Source organism: Pteropus vampyrus, unplaced genomic scaffold, assembly GCF_000151845.1.
Source record: "Pteropus vampyrus isolate Shadow unplaced genomic scaffold, Pvam_2.0 Scaffold85, whole genome shotgun sequence".
Classification (NCBI taxonomy): Eukaryota; Metazoa; Chordata; class Mammalia; order Chiroptera; family Pteropodidae; genus Pteropus; species Pteropus vampyrus.
Genome location: NW_011888866.1, coordinates 878,137 through 897,676, shown reverse-complemented (window position 1 = coordinate 897,676; position 19,540 = coordinate 878,137). Strand labels below are relative to the sequence as shown.

General features: G+C 36.1%; 1 protein-coding gene and 1 pseudogene across 1 annotated transcript in view; both read left to right on the top strand.

Annotated features, from left to right (window-relative positions):
* Positions 1-19,540, top strand: part of ZNF609 (zinc finger protein 609) — a 173,374-nt gene that overhangs the window by 81,932 nt on the left and 71,902 nt on the right. The window lies entirely within an intron of this gene.
* On the top strand, positions 6,283-6,401 carry LOC111742073 (annotated as a pseudogene).

Sequence of the window (19,540 nt, the reverse complement as noted above, 5' to 3'; positions counted from 1 at the left end):
CAGCAACCCATATGGTAGGTACTATTTTTATTTATTTTGTGCATGGGGAAGCTAAATGCCAGAGGTTAAACCAGGAAATAGAATAGAATTCAAATCTCTAATCTCTGTAGGTGAATCTTCATTTGGTTAGGAATGCCTGGGAATATTGAGTAGCTGTTTTACTTGGAAATAGCCAGGAAAGGCCCCTTTGAGGAGGTGACATTTAGGCTGAGAGTGAAAGATAAAAAGCTAGCCATGCAAAAATTGGGGAAGGGGGCACCAGGAGGAGTTCTAGGCAGAGAGCAAGGCAAGTGCAAAGGCCTGAAGGGGAGAGTGGGTTTGATAAAGTTCTAAACATAGAAATGTCACCTTCTCAATGAGTCCTTCCCTGAATACTCTAAAATTACGCACCTACACAAACTTTCTATTCATTCTTTCCTGTTTCATTTTCTCCTTAACACTTATCACTGTCTCACATACTACTATATAATTTATTTTGGTTCCATCTGTCTCTCCAACAATGGAATATTAGCTCTATAAGGACAGAGGTTTTTGTCTGATTTGTTTATCACTAGGGGCCTCTCTTAGGCCATGGGGCTTCTTTCAGCAAATGAGAAAAATGTCTCCTTTCCAAGAGATTGCAAGCCCTGACACAAGCAGCTTAGCTAGTAAAGCATGATCTGAATTTGAGCCTCATCCTGTCTACTCGACTAGGAGCTCTTATACAAGATATAATTGAACAACCATTACATGACAGTGTTATAGACATCCATAGCGCCTACAACAATGTTAGCATGTAGTAGGCACTGAATAAATATTTGTAGAATGACAAGATAGTTTAGAGTGAAGAGGGAGTGGTTATGAGTTGTGAACGTAGGCAAAAAAACAGATCCAGTAGGGACTTTTTTTTTCCTCATAGCAGTCAGTTGGGAAGTCCCCTGAAATATTTTTCATTGAATCATTATCTTCCATATTTTTAATAAGCAGTCCAAGTAATTCTGTAGTGGGGAAAGGAATGACCAAGTTAGTTGAAGTCCAACTTGCAATACTTTTGGACCCTGGCCTCAAAGATCGGCCTCTTGCCTTTTTTTACCATTGTCTATTTGGCATTGCATTTTGTCTGCATATGTTGGTTTACCATGTTCTATCAAGCTCTGTGAGAGGCTTTGGAATAAGCTATAAATAAAATAACCATTTTTTCTTGCAACTCCAGTTCAAACACAGTAGAGTAGAATTTTTCAATCAGTTGTTGCAGAAAACCCAGGACCCCTGGTCCTTTTTGATTGAATAGTGTGGGTGGGGTGGGGGTGTGAGGGCACCCCAAAATTATTCTACTAGGAACTTCCTATATGAATTATTCAAGAGCATCTCATTTTTCATCAACTCCCACCCTCACCTCCCCAAAACACCAACCTTCACTGATAAAATTTTGGGTTCTCTGTCCACTGAGATGACAGCTGGAGTTTGGCATCAAATGACTGAGCTTTTGTTTCTCTTTCATGTTGATGTTTTGTTGGCACCACAGCCACATTTGAGAATTCACTTTTTCTCTGAGAGGTTTTTGTTGGCAGTTTGTATCTTACTGCCTTTCTCTTCTGTGATTGGATAGGGCTACAACTTGAAAAAGAAGAAAACTGCAGAAGTTTATTGATAGAGTTCCTGCCCCACTGTGCCCTATGCCTAGTATGTGCATGCTTCCGATGAATCACTGTTGTTAGTATTTAGTATTTACTGATCCTTATATCCCAGTATTGTGCAAAGCATAGAATCTGCCCAAGGGACTTCTTAGCTAAGTCACGCACTTGATCTGTTGGCTTTCTCCCACCCTCATCTTTGTTGGTGGCTACAGGGAGGAAAATGGGAGATATAAAATTTTAAGCAAGAGAAAATCTAGACTATGTTGCTTTATTGCTGCCTGGAAAGTGGCCTGGGAGTTCAGATGCAAGGATTTGATTCTCTGTACAGCTGCCATAAATCACCTGCTCTCATTGGGGTGAGGATGAAGTATTTCCACATGGTTGCTCAAGTCTCTCTTCTCTTTGCCCTTGTGCTCCCTCCCTCTTTCTCTCTTTCATTAATTGCTTAAGCAGTTGCTGATGCAATTAAAATGAGATGTGTCTGCAACCTGTGTGGTTTGCTGTCAGGGCCCTTTCTCTAAGGTCTTCATCTTGCTGCTAGGGATGGATGAACATCTGATTTTGAAGCAAAAGGAGGGAGGGTGCAGTTAAATGCATTTTCTAAAAACAGCAACTTGCAGAGCTAGATTTCTCCTAACACTCTAATCATTTTACCAAGCCAAGCCTTAGTCCCTTGTGCTGTTCATTAATGGGGCTTATATTTGGCAGCACAATATATAGAAATGAATCCTGCTGAATTGTTCTTATTGGTGATATAGAAAGTGCTTTTCATTTTTAAATAGGTGAGAATAAGACAGACATAGCAGTCTCAAAGTGCAGAAGACTCAAAACCAATCCCACATGTTTCCACAGAAAATACGAACTTGGAGATATTAAGGGGGCTAGATTGCAACACTTTATTTTGGATCACTGGGTAGGATCCACACTACTCCTGCTATTATGTGTATCTCCCTCCTGGCTGGCATTCTCAGCCTGCCTCTGTCATATTCCCTTTTGCTTGTTTGTTAATTTTGAAATTTCCATGAGAAGCTCAGATCATCTAACCATAGTCTTTCTACTCAGTTTCTGTTACAAGAGGGTTGACTGCTTGCTTTACCAGTGCTACTTGGTAATCATGTGGCAGGTGGATTGCTGTGTGACATGAATTCTCCATCTGCTAACTTGTATCTGAGACTACTATATGGATTTGCCGTGTTCGCAAAGGGATCACGCTGCCTATCACAGTGGTATTCAAACTTTAGCATGCATGGGAGTCACCTGGAGAGCATGTTAAAACACAGATTTCTAGGCTGAACCCCCAGAGATTCTGATTCAATAAATTGGGGGGAGGGTTCATTTGCATTTTAAATAAGTCCCCAGGGAGTACTGATGCTCCCAATCTGGAGACTATACTTGGGATAATGCCTTATATATAGCTAAGACTCAATATTTGTTGATTTGATTTTTCTAGTAGTTCTCTGTTAGGATGTGATAGATTCCAAAATTTTTCGTGTGCTTTTACTTTCAAGCAAAACTAATCTATTGAAACTGTTACTGAATTTCTAACTTTTAGCCACCGTCTCCCACAGATTTCTTTTCAGATCATCCATGTTTGTTGCTAGCTGTGTATTTATTTGTTAGGGTGCTTGATTCTGGTAGGCAAAGATATAGTTAAAATTTAATTATTTTATATTTATGATTAGACAACTGATCTGATACTGTGCACCTGGATGACAGGTCCCATATTTTTTCCTAAGGTATAGGAGAAGTGTGTAATGTCTTTCTTTGTGAATGCTTTATTGAATTCCTTCATGCACCCTGATTTGGTCAGATCACTTTCTGACCTGGCAGTGATGATTATTGTTTCTTTTTTTTTTTAATAGATTTTATTTTCCAGAATAGATTAAAATTTACAGAGAAGTTGAGAAAGTAGTATAGAAAATTCCCATATACCCCGCACCCAGTTTTCCCTATTATTAACATGCCTTATTAGTAGCAGGATACATTTGTTATAATTCATGAACCAATATTGGTTTCTTCTTATTAACTAAAGTCTATATTTTATTTAGATTAATTTACTTTCCTTTTTCTGTTCCGGAGCCCTATTATATTTAGTTGCTATGTCTGTTTAGACTCCTCTTGTCTGTGGCAATTTCTGAGACTTTCCTTGTTTTTGATGACCTTGACAGTTTTGAGGAGTACTGGTCAGGTATTTTGTAGGATGCTCCACTCTGGGAATTTGTCTTATGTTTTTCTCATAATAAAACTGGCATTATGGGTTATTGGGAAGATAACCACAGAGGTAAAGTGACATTTTTATCACATCATTTCAAGCATATGTACTGTCAGTGTGATTTATGACTGTTGATTGGCCTTGATCACCTGGCTGAGGTGGTGGTTGTCAGGTTCTTCATTGTAAAGTTACTCTTTTTGTCTCCCCTTTCCATATTGTACTCTCCGAAGGTAAGTTACTATGCACAGTTCATGGTCTAAGGAGTGGGGAGTTACGCTACCCCTTGTTGAGGACAGGGTATCTACATCAATTATTTGGATTCTACATGGGAGATTTGTCTCTTTTCCCCCATTTACTCATTTATCCAATCATTTTTTTTATATCAGTATGGACTCATGGGTATTTGTTTTATATTTTGGGTTATAATCCAATACTACTTTATTTTGTTGCTCAAATTATTCCAGCTATGGTTATAGGGAGCCCTTTCAGTCCGTTTTCGCATTCCTTTGACGTACTATCATTAGCTCACACCCTCATGCCCAGTCCCCATGCATACAGGCTTGTGTGCATTGTCATTGTTTAAGCATTTCTTTGCCTCCTGGCACTACAAAACGCAGTAGAATCACCTTGTATATTTCCTGCCCCAGTCCTAGAATCAGCCATTTCTAAAAGGAGCCCTGATTCCTTTTATTAGAGGATAGCATTAGAAAATAAGATCTGGCTACTAGGCATGCTTTTTGATACTGGAATGGGGCCATTATTTTTTAAATAAACACATTATTCCCTTTTATTTTGTATTTTTGATAGCACAGTTAGTTCCTCCTTATCTGTGGTTTCACTTTCCACAATTTTAGTTACCAGTGGTCGACCATGGTCCAAAAAGATTAAATGGAAAATTCCAGAAATTAACAATTTATAAGCTTTAAATTATGTGCTATTCTGAGTAGTGTGATAAAATCTCGTGCCATCTCGCTCTATTTCACCTGGGACGTGAAGCATCCCTTTGTCCGTCCAGTGTATCTAAGCCATGTATGCTACCCACACTAGTCACTTAGCCATCTCAGTTATCAGATAGACTGTTGTTGGCTGTATCACAGTGCTTATGTTCCAGTGACCCTTATTTTACTTAAATATGGCCCCAAAGCACAAGAGTGGTGATGCTGGAAGTTCAAATATGCCAAAGAGAAGCTATGAAGTGCTTCCTTTACGTGAAAAGGTATATATATGTAAGGAAAGAACATAGTATTATCAGGTTTGGTTCTAACTGAGGGATTTTAGGCATCCACTGGGGGTCTTGGAACATTTCCCCTGAGGATAAGGGGTGACTACTATATTAGTAAATTTGTTGTTGCTGTTAAATATAGTTCTTTCAGAGGTTGAGACCACATTATACATAATCTATATTGATCCTTCAAATGCTTATTAATATTTTAGATACCTTTATGTAGTTGTATGGAGTTTAAATCAAATTTCTCCTTTTGAGAGATTTTCCTAGTACTGAGCCTTGACTGTTGTGTTTGAGAATTCTGGATTGATTGTAGGCATTGAAGAGCAACAAGACATTAGGGAACCAAGGGAAGACTAGAATGTCCCTTGCTTACACAGTTTTCATTCAGGGAAAAATAGAGAGATTTCCTTGAACACCAATGTTTTGAACATTAACACCTAGAGGATGAGTGTGGGAAGGGGAATAAAGAAGAGAGTAAAGCAGAATTGCCTAAAAATCAGAGGGGGGATTTGACTCCTCAGTCTACAGCATTTTGTGCTTATGAAATTTCTGCAACAGGAATCTTACAGAGGTTGAATGGGAATAGCAACCACTGAGGAAGTTCTTTCGTTTCCCCAGGGAGGTTGTCGTCTTTGTTTTCTCTTGATACTGAATTCCCTTTTCTTATTCAGGGTTCTTGTGTGCTATTAATTATATAAATTACTGGAATCCTGGGCAGTATAGTTGTGTGTAGGACTGTGTGCTTACAAAAAGAGGGTTTTGAAATTTTGGCGAGGTGAACTTTATGATATAGCCGTTTGCACTTTACCAATATTGGGAATTTAATCAGCATTCCAACCAAGCAAGTTGGCTTTACCCAACTAAGAAAATATAAAAAGAATTACTTGATATATTTGAGAAATTAATAAAATTGGAGACTAATCACGAGACCTTGAGAAACCAAAACCCCTGGTTCAGACTCTTTTAGGTCTAATTTATCAACTTCGTTTGTATCAGAACTTGTAGATGTAAATATGGTTTTTGTTATTAATAACTACTGTTTATTCAGTGCCTACTTGCTGCCAATTTCATGAAGCTTTTTCAGCAGTAACACTGACTCTAGGCTAGCTTAAATGTGTTATAAATTCTTATACAGACTTCTGTAGTCATGTGCTTCTCGGTTCCTATGTCACTTAAGAATTCATCATCAAATTTTTGTTCTAAAAGTTAAAAAGAAAATAATCATTGTCTAAGGCCATGCCACCCTGAACAAGCCCGATCCCGTCTTATCTCAGAAGCTAAGCAGGGTCGGGCCTGGTTAGTACTTGGATGGGAGACGACCTAGGAAGACCTGGTGCTGTAGACGTAAAAAATAATAAAAATAAAAATGAGGGAATGTAAGCTGACAATGACAAGTTCCTTGCAATCTGTGAGATCAACCAAGGGTTGCCTCGCATAAATAAAAAAAAAAAGTCATCATTGTCAGAATTATGTTCAAGAATGGGGCCTAGAATATTTTTTTTTCAGCCAAGTTATCAATATTGTCTGAAAAGCTAGAATCAACTTGCAGTGTCTCAAAAAAATATACTTCCTGTACACCATTCTAGGAAGTTCCTGGAAGATGTTCTCTACAAAATAAGGGTATAAACCAGGAAGGAGGTAAACATGTGATAGAGGAAACAGGAAGTCCAATAAACAAGAAAGGCTAGGGGATTCCTCAGAATAGCGTATGGAGATTTCAGATAAACAACAGTTGACCAACACTGAGAGGGCAGCCAGTCCACTCTGGCGAAGATTCCAAAGTCACTAGAAGAGACTTCTTTAGATAGATGAAATGGAATATTTGATGGGCCTGAATGTCTTGAGAGAAAATTTATACAATTGACAAATATTTTTCTGGAGTGAAATATTGATGATACGTAGAAATCAAAGCAAATGAATAAAGATAATGTTTACAGGAAAAGCAAAAAGTTGTGCAGTAAAAGAATCAGGGTTTACTGTATGACTCAAGTGCGAATAGGTTTACATAGTCATTATAATGTACACTGAATGTTGAACTAATCAAAATCATAGTGTCATTGTATAGGGTAGTCGGGGAGATAGAAAGGATATATGTATATCATGGGTACCGAAGGAGAAAAGAGATCTAAATCATTATCTTTCAAAGTGGGAAATCAATAGATAATTCCCCAAAATGAAAAATCAAGAGATAGCAACACGAACTTGTTACTTAGAAACATGGAGATCAATTCCAAAACAATAACTTAAAAGATGTGCGAGTGATTTGCCTGTAGGAAGTAGAAGTGAGGCAGCAACAGGGGCAAAGGCTGCTGTTTTTTTCTTTAAAAACTTTGTAGAACTCTTAACGCTTTAAACTACATGCGTGTTTCACTTTGATCTTTAAAAATAGTTGTGTGTCTAGGAGGAAAATATCAAAGAAAAAAGCTTAATTTAAAACACAATTATTCTCCAAACAACAAATTTTACTGTTAAGAATCCTATTTCAATGCATAGATATTTGTCCACATTTCTGATTTATCAGTTAATACACTTTGGCTGCAAGTAACAGAAACCCTGTTTTTAAAAGGCTTAATAAGGAAACTTGTCACTCAACATTTTCAGAGGTAGGTCAGGTTTGGGGTTTTTTTGTTGTTTGTTTGTTTGCGATAATGAGTTGACTGCAACTTTGTAAGCATTTTATCTAAACACCATAACATGAAATTAAGACAGGAAATCTGCATCTATTTTCTTAGGAGCAAGGAAACTTTTCCCAGAAGCTCCCAGCAGACTTTGATTCTAACATGTCTTTGACCATAACTAGGTCATAAGCCCTTTTTAAAACCAGTCACTGACAAGGAGAATGAGATTTCAGTGATTGTCTTAGACTGATCGTCTTAGATGAAATGGATGTTGAGAGTCAACCATAATGCTTGCTACCCCAGTCATTTCCAATAAGTACTTATTGAGAACCCACTCTTCTTTCAAGAAGCTTAATGTTTAAAGGGGGGAAAAGAAAGTGAATATATAAAACACTTGATCATCAATATGGACAGTGCCACAGGTACTCAGTAAATAATTATTGAATGTATTAGGTGAATGTAAGTAAAACTTTTTGACATAGATATAAGTGCTTTAGTTCTAAATTAGGGAAAAATACATGAAGTTTACACTAGACCAGGAAGCTTCTTGAGGAAAGAGGACTTGAACTACCATTTACTCATCAGCTAGTCACAGCGCTGTCCTACTAGAATAAATATACGTTTGTCCATTGGAATGCTGGTAAAGGTTTAACCAGCTTGGAGGAGGGGACAGGGTTTATTTGTAGTGCTGACCAATTTCCATGGTGTAAATAATCTTACCCTGGCCAATTTCAATCTATCAACATAGAGTCAACTGCCTCCCATACTACTGCCTCTAACAGCATTTTTAAAATTCTAATTAACCTACTGAGACCACATATTGATAAAAACAATATTTAGCTTCTTTAGCCTGGTAAATGATTAATGATAAAACTTAGATTACCAATATAAGGTAATTTTGGTATTTTGGACATTGGTGTGTTGGAGAGTTATAATTTTAAGGTAATATTAAATACTGGTCTTTGTAGTATTTGAGAAACAAAGAAAGCCTTGCTATTAGCTTTAGGTGCTAGATGAAATGTTACTAATTCCGTTTTTATGGAGCACCAACTATGTGTTCAGAGCTATAAACACAAAAATAAATGACTAGACTCTCAAGGACCTCCCTCTTCAGTCTGTTAAGAAGACAGATAACTTCCAGTGGAAGAGTGTTAAGGGCACTTGAGTTTTAAAGTGCCATGAGAACGCAAAAGAAAGGACAACTAAATTTGAGGTATTTGAATTAAATTTTGAAAGGAAATAATAATGTTTGCATTGAGGAGATGAAGGAAAGAGATTAGTTCAGGCAGTAGGAACCGCATGTTCCTAATTGCTGGGTGATGAAAAATCTGACATGTTCCATGCTTTTTCTTTGTGATGTGCAGGTAGAGCTCAGGGTGGGTAGGGTATAGAGAAGACAAAGGAAAGATGAGCCAAGGCCAGATTGTGAAAGGCCTTAAGTTATATTAAGTGTTTGTATTTCCTTATTATAAAATATGAAACTTCTTAATGTAAATAAGATTTTAATACGCAGATTTCTTTTTCTCCATATCTTCACCTAAACTGGGTGTTTATCATTTTTTATAATTATGCTAATTTGATGAGAGAGATGCTTTGTTATTTTTATTTGTGCCTTCCTAATAGTGTGGTTGAGTGTTATTTTAAAAATATATCTGTTGATCATTTGTATTTCTTCTATGGATTACTCATTCCTATTCTTTACTCATTTTTCTATTGAATTGTTTTTCTTGATGATTTGTAGGAATGATTTGTATAAACTATAGATATGAATCCTTCATTTTAAGGGTTTTGTAGGACTGGAATTCTAGCCTTTGGGTGGATGGATTGGAAAAAGGAGAGACTGTTATCAACTTGGCCGCTTGAGAGAGATTGCGATAACCTATAATCATAGACCAAAGATGATGTGGAGATAGTTGAATTGTGAGTGGGAGAGGAGGGAGGCAGATTAGAGATCAAGCTGTCACCCAGTGACTTCTTAGTAGAGCTTGGATTAAATGTAGGTCGAATGCCTTTTAATTTAGTACTCTTTCTGGATACATCACTATGTCCTTTACTCTCCTTTCCTTTTGATTCTGTGAAAGAAAAATAAAAGTTTTATACAGCACAGTCTACAGTAAAGTTAAAATGAACTGAGGCCTTAATTTAAGAATCTTGCATATAAAAAAAGAAAATATGGGTGAATATTTTTTATCTGTTCTCAAGATAGGAATAACTTTCTAAGCATGAATACAAAGGCAAGAAATACAAAGGAAAAGAGTGATAATTTTACTGAATGAAAATTAAAATTTTTTTTATATCTAAAAAGATCATAAACATCCTCAAAGTATCCTGCTTCACTGCAGCCCTCTCAAGCAGTATCTGTCCTTTCTCTCATGTTCCTTATACCACTGAACCTAAAAGTGGGGTTGATATTCTTTTTCTTTCTTGCCACTTGCAGGTCATTGTCATTCCTTTTTCTCTAAAACCTCCCAGGTTTGTAAGTCTTGTCATTTGTCTATCTTAGTCATTTTATAGACTCTGGGATTACTTCCCCTTTTTCTTTAATCGGAATGTTTAATTTATTTACATTTAATGTAATTATTGATAAGATTTATGTCTGCCATTTTGCTATTTATTTTCTATATTCCTATGTCTTTTTTGTGCCTCTGTTCCTCCATGACAGTCTTCTTTTGTGTTAAATAGTTCTACTGTACTACTTTAATTCCTTTTTTGTTTCTTATAATATTTTGAGTTATTTTCTTAGTGGTCGTCCCAGGAATTTCAAGTAACATCTTGATTTATAATAATCTAGTGTGGATTAATGCCAATTTAATTTAAATAGTATGCAAAATCTTTGTCCTCTGTTCCCTCCTCTCTTCTTTGTGCTATTATCATACAAATGACATCTTTAAATATTATGTACCCATCAACACAGATTATAATCATTGCTTTATGCAGTTATCTTTTGAAAGATAAGAGAAACAAAGTTACGAACAAAAAATACATTTATACTATGTTTTGTATTTACCTAACTGTGGTAGGCAGAATAATAATCCCCTAGAAAAGCCTCATTTTAATAACTGAAACCTGTGAGTATGTTACCTTACAGAGCAAAAGTGATTTTATAGATGTAATTAAGTTCAGGATTTTGAGAAGAAGAGGTCAGCCTGAATTATCCAGGTGTGCCCAATGTAATCACAAAGGTCTTTGTGTAAAAGAGGCAGGAAAGTGAGTCAGAGATTTAAAGATGCTTTACTGCTGACTTTGAAGATGGAGAAAGTGGCCATGAGCCAAGGAATGCAGGTAGCGTCTAAAGACTGGAAAAAGCAAGAAAACAGATTTTTCCCTAAAGCCTCTAAAAAACAATGCAGCCCAGCCGACATCTTGATTTTAGTCCAATGAGAACTATTTCAGACATCAAACCTCCAGAACTAATAAATTGTATTATTTTAAGCCTCTAAGTTTGTGGTAATATGTTGCTGCAGCAATAGGAAACGAATTCAACTATGAAGTTAGCTTTACCAATGTTCATTATTTCTTGCTGTGGATTCAAGTTACTGCCTAGTGTCTTTTCATTTCAGCCTGAACGATTCTTTTAGTATATATTTTAGGGCAGGTCTGCTAGCATTGGATTCTCTGTTTCTGTTTATCAGGGAATATCTTAATTTCTCCTGGTTTTTAAAGAATACTTTTGCTAGATTCGTAGAATCGACACTCAGCAGTTGACAGCTCTGTTTTCGCCTTCACTTTCTGCTTGTGCAGAGCCTCGAAGTCAACCAGAAATGAGAGCTGAGCCTTCCCTGGCCTTTCCTGAGCTTGCACTTAGCCCTGGGCACGCACACAGCCCTGTGTTTGCGTGTGGCCTTCTAGATTCCCAGAAACACACCCCTGGCTTTCCTTTTTAAGCTTTTTGATTAGTCTGTTATTTGTTATCCACTGCCTCAGGCAACCACAAAGTTAAACACTTGCCTATAAGTATCTTCAACCAGTGCTCCTACCCCTAGAGAAAAGGCTTTTCACACTGGGCAAACTCTAAGTCTGGTCAGATAGACAAACTTGCAAGTGGGGTCTTCCAGGAAACCCTCAGAAATGTCAGATAATGACAATTTGGGGGGAATATTCTGCCCCCTCCGGTAGTGGTTGTCAGGCTGCTACTTTTCACTGTAGTTGTAGGCTGTTGATAATCAGAGCAGGGGATGGGACTAGAGCAAGTTAAGATGCTACAAAGCTCACTGTTCTTATTGAGAGTCAGCTGTTTTTCTTGAATAAATGCTCCCCACATTGCTGCAAGCCTTTGGTTAAATTCCAGAATTCTGAAAAAATTGATTCTGACAATTTTTGCCAGTTGTTTTATTGCTTTTCATGGAGGAGAGATTTTTCAGAGATCTCTGCCATTTTTGTTGATGTCCTCCCTTATTCTTTAAAGGCTTTCGTTCCAGGCTCAGAGTCACTCTCCAACACTACTCCTGGCTTAATTCTTGGTAAATTCAATATCTGTATTAATGATCTTCCAACATCTTTGCTTCTTAGTTCCTTGACCACTTTTCTGCTAGCGATTTTGTCCTTCAATCCTGTCTCAGCTACTACTCTGATAGTCATAATCCTAAATCAGTGCCCCGGGGCCAAACTGTCTACTTTTGTAAGTAAAGTTTATTTAAATACAGCCTTGCTCCTTAGTTTAATTATTGTCTACAGCTTTCTTCATACTACACAACAGAGTTGAGTATTGCATCAGGGACCATTGGCTTTCAGAGCCTAGAATATTATCTGACCCTTTACAGAAAAAGTTTGCTAACTCCTGCTCTAGATCTAGTTAATTAGAGCTGCATCTCTCTTATCTCAGTTTCAAGCATCTTATTCTCCACCATCCACTTCTGCTTTTTCTTTGCAGTGCTCTTTCTGTAGAATCTCAGCTCCCATCAGTCCTTTAACCTCACCCTTTTTGCACTTTGTATCTCACTATTTTTAGATCTTTACTTCCCTCCTTACCCTTCCCTCCTTACATTATAATTACTTTCTTCTATACATTTCTAAATTTCTCACTGACAAAACCCAAATCATGATTAAATCCAACTTTTGACTTATTCCATGCATGTACCTGTGCATCTAAATGTGACTAGAGAAAACCACACAATTATTTTACCTGTTCTCACTGTAAGTTCATGATTGTTAGACATTAAGTGGGCCTTTAACACTTCACTGCAATCCTACTCGTTTCCCTGTCTATTCACTTTCATACCTTCCTAGCTTCTCAGGCTTCCTGCATCTCTCTCCCATCCTCACTCTCACCTCGCTTACTACCGTTTTACTGAAAAAAAAATAGAAGCAAGAGCTTCCACCCATTCTACACACATCTTCCCATTTATTTTTACTCACATGTGCCTATTTTATCTGTGTTTTTTCCCATGAGCCGCTTGTGTACCTATGTAGAGCTAATCTCTTATACACAAGATCTCTTCCTCTTGTCTACTCAAGGACTTCAGTCTAGCATTTCACGTTTTTCTCTATTGCAGAATTACTTGCCTTTTCTGTATATATAGGATCATTCCCATCAGAAGCAAACATGCACGAAATATCTTTAATCTTTTAAAAATAACCTCTCTTACTCACACATCCTCATTCAGAAAGTGCCCTATTTCTCTGTTCTCTTTAGCAGAATTTTTCAAAGAACAGTCTATACTCCGATTATAAAGTAGACCTAGTAATAGTCTGCACAATATCTCCGTTCCTCTCCTCCCTTTCTCCTTAAACCAACTCTAATCTGACTTTCCCCTCTGCCATTCTACAGAAACTGCCCTCGTCAAAGTTCACCAAGACCTTTTCACTGGTACATCCAATGATCAGTTCTCAATTTTTTTAAAGTAGCTTTCTTGAGATATAACTCACATACCATAAAATTCACCTTCGAAAGTATAAAATTCATGAGATTTTAGTATATTCCCAGTGTTGTGCATCACTGCTAATTTTAAAGCACTGTCATCACCCCAGGAAGAAACCTTTACCCATTAGTAGTCACTCCACATTCCTGCCTTCCCTTAGCCTTGGAAACCATCACTCTACTTTCTGATTCTGTGGATTCGCCTGTTCTAGACATTTCATATAAATGATTCATACAATATATGGCCTGTGCCTGACTTCTTCCACTTAGCATAATGTTTTTATGAATCATCCACATTATAGTATATATCTGTACTTTGTTCCTTTTTATGGCCAAATAATAATCCATTGTATGGATATACACATCACATTTAATATACTCATTCATCAGTTGATGGACACATTTGAGGTTTTTCTAGTTTTTGGCTATTATGAATAATGCTGCTATGAACATTCATATACAAGTTTCCTGTGGACATAGGTGTTCTATTATAGGTATTCTGTTCTCTTGTGTATATGCCTAGGAGTGGAATTGCTGAGTCACTTGGTAACTCTGGTTAACATTTTGAGGAACTGTCAGACTTTCTTCCAAAGTAGCTGTACCCATTCATAACCCCATCAGAATGTAAAAAGGTTCCAGCTTCTCCACATCCTCATCAACACTTGTTATTGCTTTTTTTTTTTAATTTTAGCCATCTTAGTGGGTGTGTAGTGATATCACATTGTGATTTTAACTTATATTTCCCTAATGACTAATGATTCTGAGCATCTTTTCTTATGTTCAGTGACCATTTGTTTATATTCTTTTGGGGGAAAAAATGTCTATTTAGATTCTTTGCTCTTTGTTAATTGGGTTGTCTTTTTAGTGTTGAGTTGTAAAAGTTTTTGTCTCTTAACAACGGTCCCCAAACCAACCTTTTTGGCACCCGGGACCAGAGCTCCTATGCAAATCTAATGCCTGATGGTCTGAGGTGGAGCTGGGGCAGTGATGCTAGCTCTGGGGAGCTGCTGCAAATGCAGATGAAACTTTGCTCCCTCACCTGCTGCTCACCTCCTGCTGTGTGGCCAGGTTCCTAACAGGCCACAGACCCAGTACTGGTCCATGGCTGGGGGGAGAGTGGGGAGGGGCGGCGGGAGGAGGTTAGGGACCTCTTAACAGATATGTGATTTGCAAATGTTTTGTTCCATTTTCTAATGTGTTGTTTTTTCACTTTCTGGATAGTGCTCAGTTCTCAAACTTTATTTTACTTAACCTTTCAGTAATTTTGAAACTGTCTGAAATGATACTTTCTTCACTTGATTTCCAAAACCATATTCTCCTGATTTTTCTCTCACTTTATTGTATGCTTCACCTCATTCTCCTTTGCTGCTTATTTTTAATCTCTCCAACTTCTAAACATTGAAGTGCCCCGGGCCTCAGTCCTCAGACTGCTTATTCTGTCACACCAGTCTCTTTGTTATCTCTTGTGCTCTCATTTATATGCTAACAACTTTCAATTTACTATCAGTCTCATATTCATCTGCCTACTTGGCATTTTGACTTAGATATCTGTTAGGCATTTCAGAGTTACTATGTCCAAAACTAGACTCCAGATTTTTTTCCCCTCTAGAACCTGATTCTCAGTCTTCCTCATGTCAGTAAATAGCAATTCCACTTTTCTAATTGCTTAGGCCAAGGAGTCTTGATGCCTCATTCTCTTCGTCCCCATACACAATTCACCAACAGATCCTACTGGCTTTATTTTTATTATATTTAAAATCCAGCTTCTTCTCACTACCTTCACTGTTACCAGCTGGTCCAAAGTACTGTTTAACCTCTCCTGGATTATTGTAATAGCTCTTAACTAGTTTTCCTGTCTTTAGTGCCCTATAATCTTTTCTCAACATAGCGGTAGTGGTCAGAATGGTTCTTTTAATGCATGTCAGATTATTTCATTCTTCTATTTAAAATGATGTAGTGGCTCCTCATATTAATCCAGAAAATTCAAAGTTCTTATAGTCACATTCATCGTCTAACTTCTATTTTCATTCTGACCTCTGCCTCTCTCACTCTTTTCCTATCATACTAACTTCCTTAATATTTCTCAAACACTCCAGGCACATTTCCTACCTTATGGCCTTTGTGTGTGCTGTTCTTTCTGTTTGCAATGCCTACCCTCTGTTATCCTCCTCAAGGCCTCAATAATATGTCATGCAGAGCCATATTGGAGCAAGAGGCAAAAGGAAAAATCAGTAATATAGATCTAATTTTTATTTAAATTTTGATATTTTATTCATTGTGGAGTTTTGCATTATTACTTTTGACTTTTTAAAAAATGTCTTAATATATCATTTATCTTGATTTCCAAGTTCTTTGTTGCCCCCTTAAATTTTGCGCCTAAAGTACTTACTATTCCTGGTTTGTCTCATTTGCCTCACCCTGCTCAGGAAACTAGGAATAAAAGGGAATCTCTTTCAGATAAAGGGTATCTACCATAAACCTACAGCTGATGTTGTAGCTAATGGTGAAAATCTGGATGCTTTTGCCTTTGAATAAAGACCAAGGTAAGTATGTCCTGTCTTACTACTTCTATCTCCATTACATTGGAGGTTCTAGCTAGTCTTAGAAGGCCAGCAAAAGAAATGAAAGACATCTGGATTGGAACGGTAGAAATAAAACTTTTAGTTCATAGATGATATTTTCTTCAATGTAGAAAATGTGAAGGAAGCTACGAAAAAGGTATTAGAACTAAGACGTGAATTTAGCAATATTGCTGGATAGAAGTTCAGTGTATGAAAATTAATTGTATTTCTATATACTGCCAATCACATTGAAAATTTTAAAATACCATTTATGATAGCATTAAAAATATGAAATAGGGATAACCCTGACAAAAAAAAATGTAAGACCTATACATTGAAAACTACAAAACATTGTTGAAAGAAATTTAAGAAAAGCAAAATAAGTCGTGAGATTTACCATGTTCATGAATTGAAAGACTTGACAGTGTTGAGTTATGTATGATGTTAGTTCTCCTCAAATTGATTGATAGATTCAGTGACTCCTAATTCTGAGCAGGGTTTTTAATGGAAATTGACAAGCAGATTTTAAAATACACTTACACTACCTGTGACTTCCATTCTTATAAATCTTCAGTGATCAAGAGAGTGTGGCATGGGTATTGAGATAGCCAAATATATCACTGGAGGAAAGTCCAAAAATTGACCTATACATAAGTAGTCAATTGATTTTTCCATAGAGATGTAAAGGCAATTCAATAGAGAAAGGATAGTTTTAACAAATGGTACTGGAATTATTAGATATCCATGTGCAAAAACACGAAGTTCTATCTGTACCTCAACATATACATTTAATTCAAAATGGACCTAGATATAAATGTAAAATCAAACTATAAAACTTATAGAGAAAATCGTAAGAGAAAACCTTTATGATCTTAGGTTGGGCAAAGATTTCTTAGATAAAACTTCAAAAGTATAATGTATAAAAGGAAAAATTGATAAATTGGACTCATTAAAGTCAGAAAGTTTTGATCTTTGAAAGTCGCTGTTAAGAGAATGAAAAGGCAAGCCACAGATTTTGGGAGAAAATATTTGCAAATCACATATCTGATAAAGGACTTGTATCAGAATATATCAGAACTCTCAATATTCAATAGTAAGAAAATAACCTAATTAAAAATGTGCAAAAATTTTGAACAGATAGGTCACCAAATATAAGTGCATAAAAAATGTCCAATATCATTAGCCAATAAAGTAATGTAAATTAAACCTGCAATGAGATACCACTAGATAGCCTGTATTAGAATATCTACAATTAAAAAGACTGACTACCCCGTTTCTGACGAGCAGCTAGAACTGTTTTACAAAAATGATAGAACCACTTTGGAAAACAGTTTCACAAGTTTAAAAGAAATTAAACACTTAAGTAATATAACCCAACCATTTTATTATAAGTTATTTATTTAATTTGTTCACATAAAGTCTTACACTTGAATATTCATAGAAGCTTTATTTGTAATAGTCCAAATAGTCCAAAACTTGAGGCAGTCCAAATATCCACTAACAGGTAAATGGGTAAGCAAATTTTGGTATACTTGTGCAATAAATTATATTACTCATCAACAAAAAGGAATGATCTAGTGACAAATAAAATAACATGAATAACTCAAAATAACAATCCTGGGTGGAAGAAACTATATAAAATAAAGAGTATATACTGTATGATTCTATTTATATAAGATTCTAGAAAATGAAAACTAGGAAACTAATTATAGTGACAGGAACATCAGTGGTTGGCTGGGAATGGGCTAGGAAAGGAAGACCAGGGAAGATCTGGAAGGGACTGAAATTCCAGGAAAGAAGGTTACAGGAGGCATGAGGAAACTTTAGTGTGATTGATATATTCACTCTCTTCTTTATGGTGATGATATCACGGTATCGTGTAAGTCAGAACTTATTAGATTGTTTACTTTATATTTGTGTGGTTTATTATATGTCAGTTATACTGCAACAAATTGGTTTAAAAAAAATTAGACTGCTCATTGTAATCAGGATCTGAAGCATCTTATGTCCTATTACTAGGAAAGTTAATTGATAGAACTTTACTAGAAGACAGTTTAAGAATATGTATTGAAAACATTTATACCCTACAATTCCACTTGTAGGAATTTAGCAAAAGGAAGTTAGAAACATTTTACAGTAACGTATGGATAAGGATGCTTAAAACATGCAAGCAACCCCAAATTCTAATTATAGGAAGCAAGTTAGGTAAATTTCAGTATATCTGTTTAAGGAACATTGTTATGCAGCTATCAAAACTATATTCTCAATGGCAGAGAATAGTGTCTGTGTGAAAGTGAAAAAACTAGTTAAAGATTAGTATACTCCATGCACCCAGCTTTCTTTTCTTTTAAAGATAAATAGTAAAAGTATTTACAATGATTTTCTTTGGGAGTGGGTCATTAGTTCTTTTTGTTTTCTCTATACCTTTGTGTATTTTAAAATATTTTTTTGCCATAAACAGTCTTTGTTGTGCAGATATAACCTTAAATAAAATTTTAAAAATAAATATTGATTCTAATATGGTTTGGAAGAACCTATAAGATGTTTTGTGGGAAGGGAGATGTTTCATTCTTGGACAGAAAGAAAATCTACAGCTTCATAAAACTGCCCTGTGCCAGAAATAGTGGTTGATTTTTAATAAGAGTATCTATCTTATCAAAGAAAGACCTGGGATACCTATAAACACATCGACTTGTTTGTAGAATAGAAAATTCTAATTTGAATCGTGATCAACTTTATAATATTTCTCAGGTAGAAATATTTCTCAAGAAAAGATGAAACTAAGGTATTTTGTATTCTCTGATAGTATTTAGTTTTTGTCTTCGTTACCCGCCCTCCCCTCAACAACAACAACAACAAAAAACAGAAGTAGGAATCAAATAGCACCATTCCAGAAATCAGCTCACATGCATTTTGTCATGGACTCATCAGCCAGTCATATCAAATTCATCTAAGGGAAAACCCCCATCAATCAAGTATTAAACATGCAAACTCTTAAATGTATTTATATAGGTCACTCAAATTAATTTGATTGGTGTTTTAAATGGGATCTCTTGATGTGTAATTTTGAAGTGATTAATTTAGATGGCTTTCCAAAGGGCTAACTAAGAGCTTTACATGCAGGTTATTTAATGAGATTATATTTAATTTGGCATGCTGCCTTGAGCTATCTATTTATTAAAGTAGTCTCTATCTAGTTTTAAAAGTACAACTTGGCTTATACTAGGACAGTCTGTGCCCTACCCCTCCATATTCTAGATTCTTGCTCCCCCGAAACAACTTTTACTTTTTTAGTTGTTACTTCTGGTATTCACTTCCATAGTTCAAATAACATGCTTATTCCACTATTTGTTTTAGTATTTCAAATTTATTAAATTATCTATTAACTTACTATGATGAAAAATGAGATTTAGTTTCCTTACCTCTCCCCACCTTGTCATATGCACAC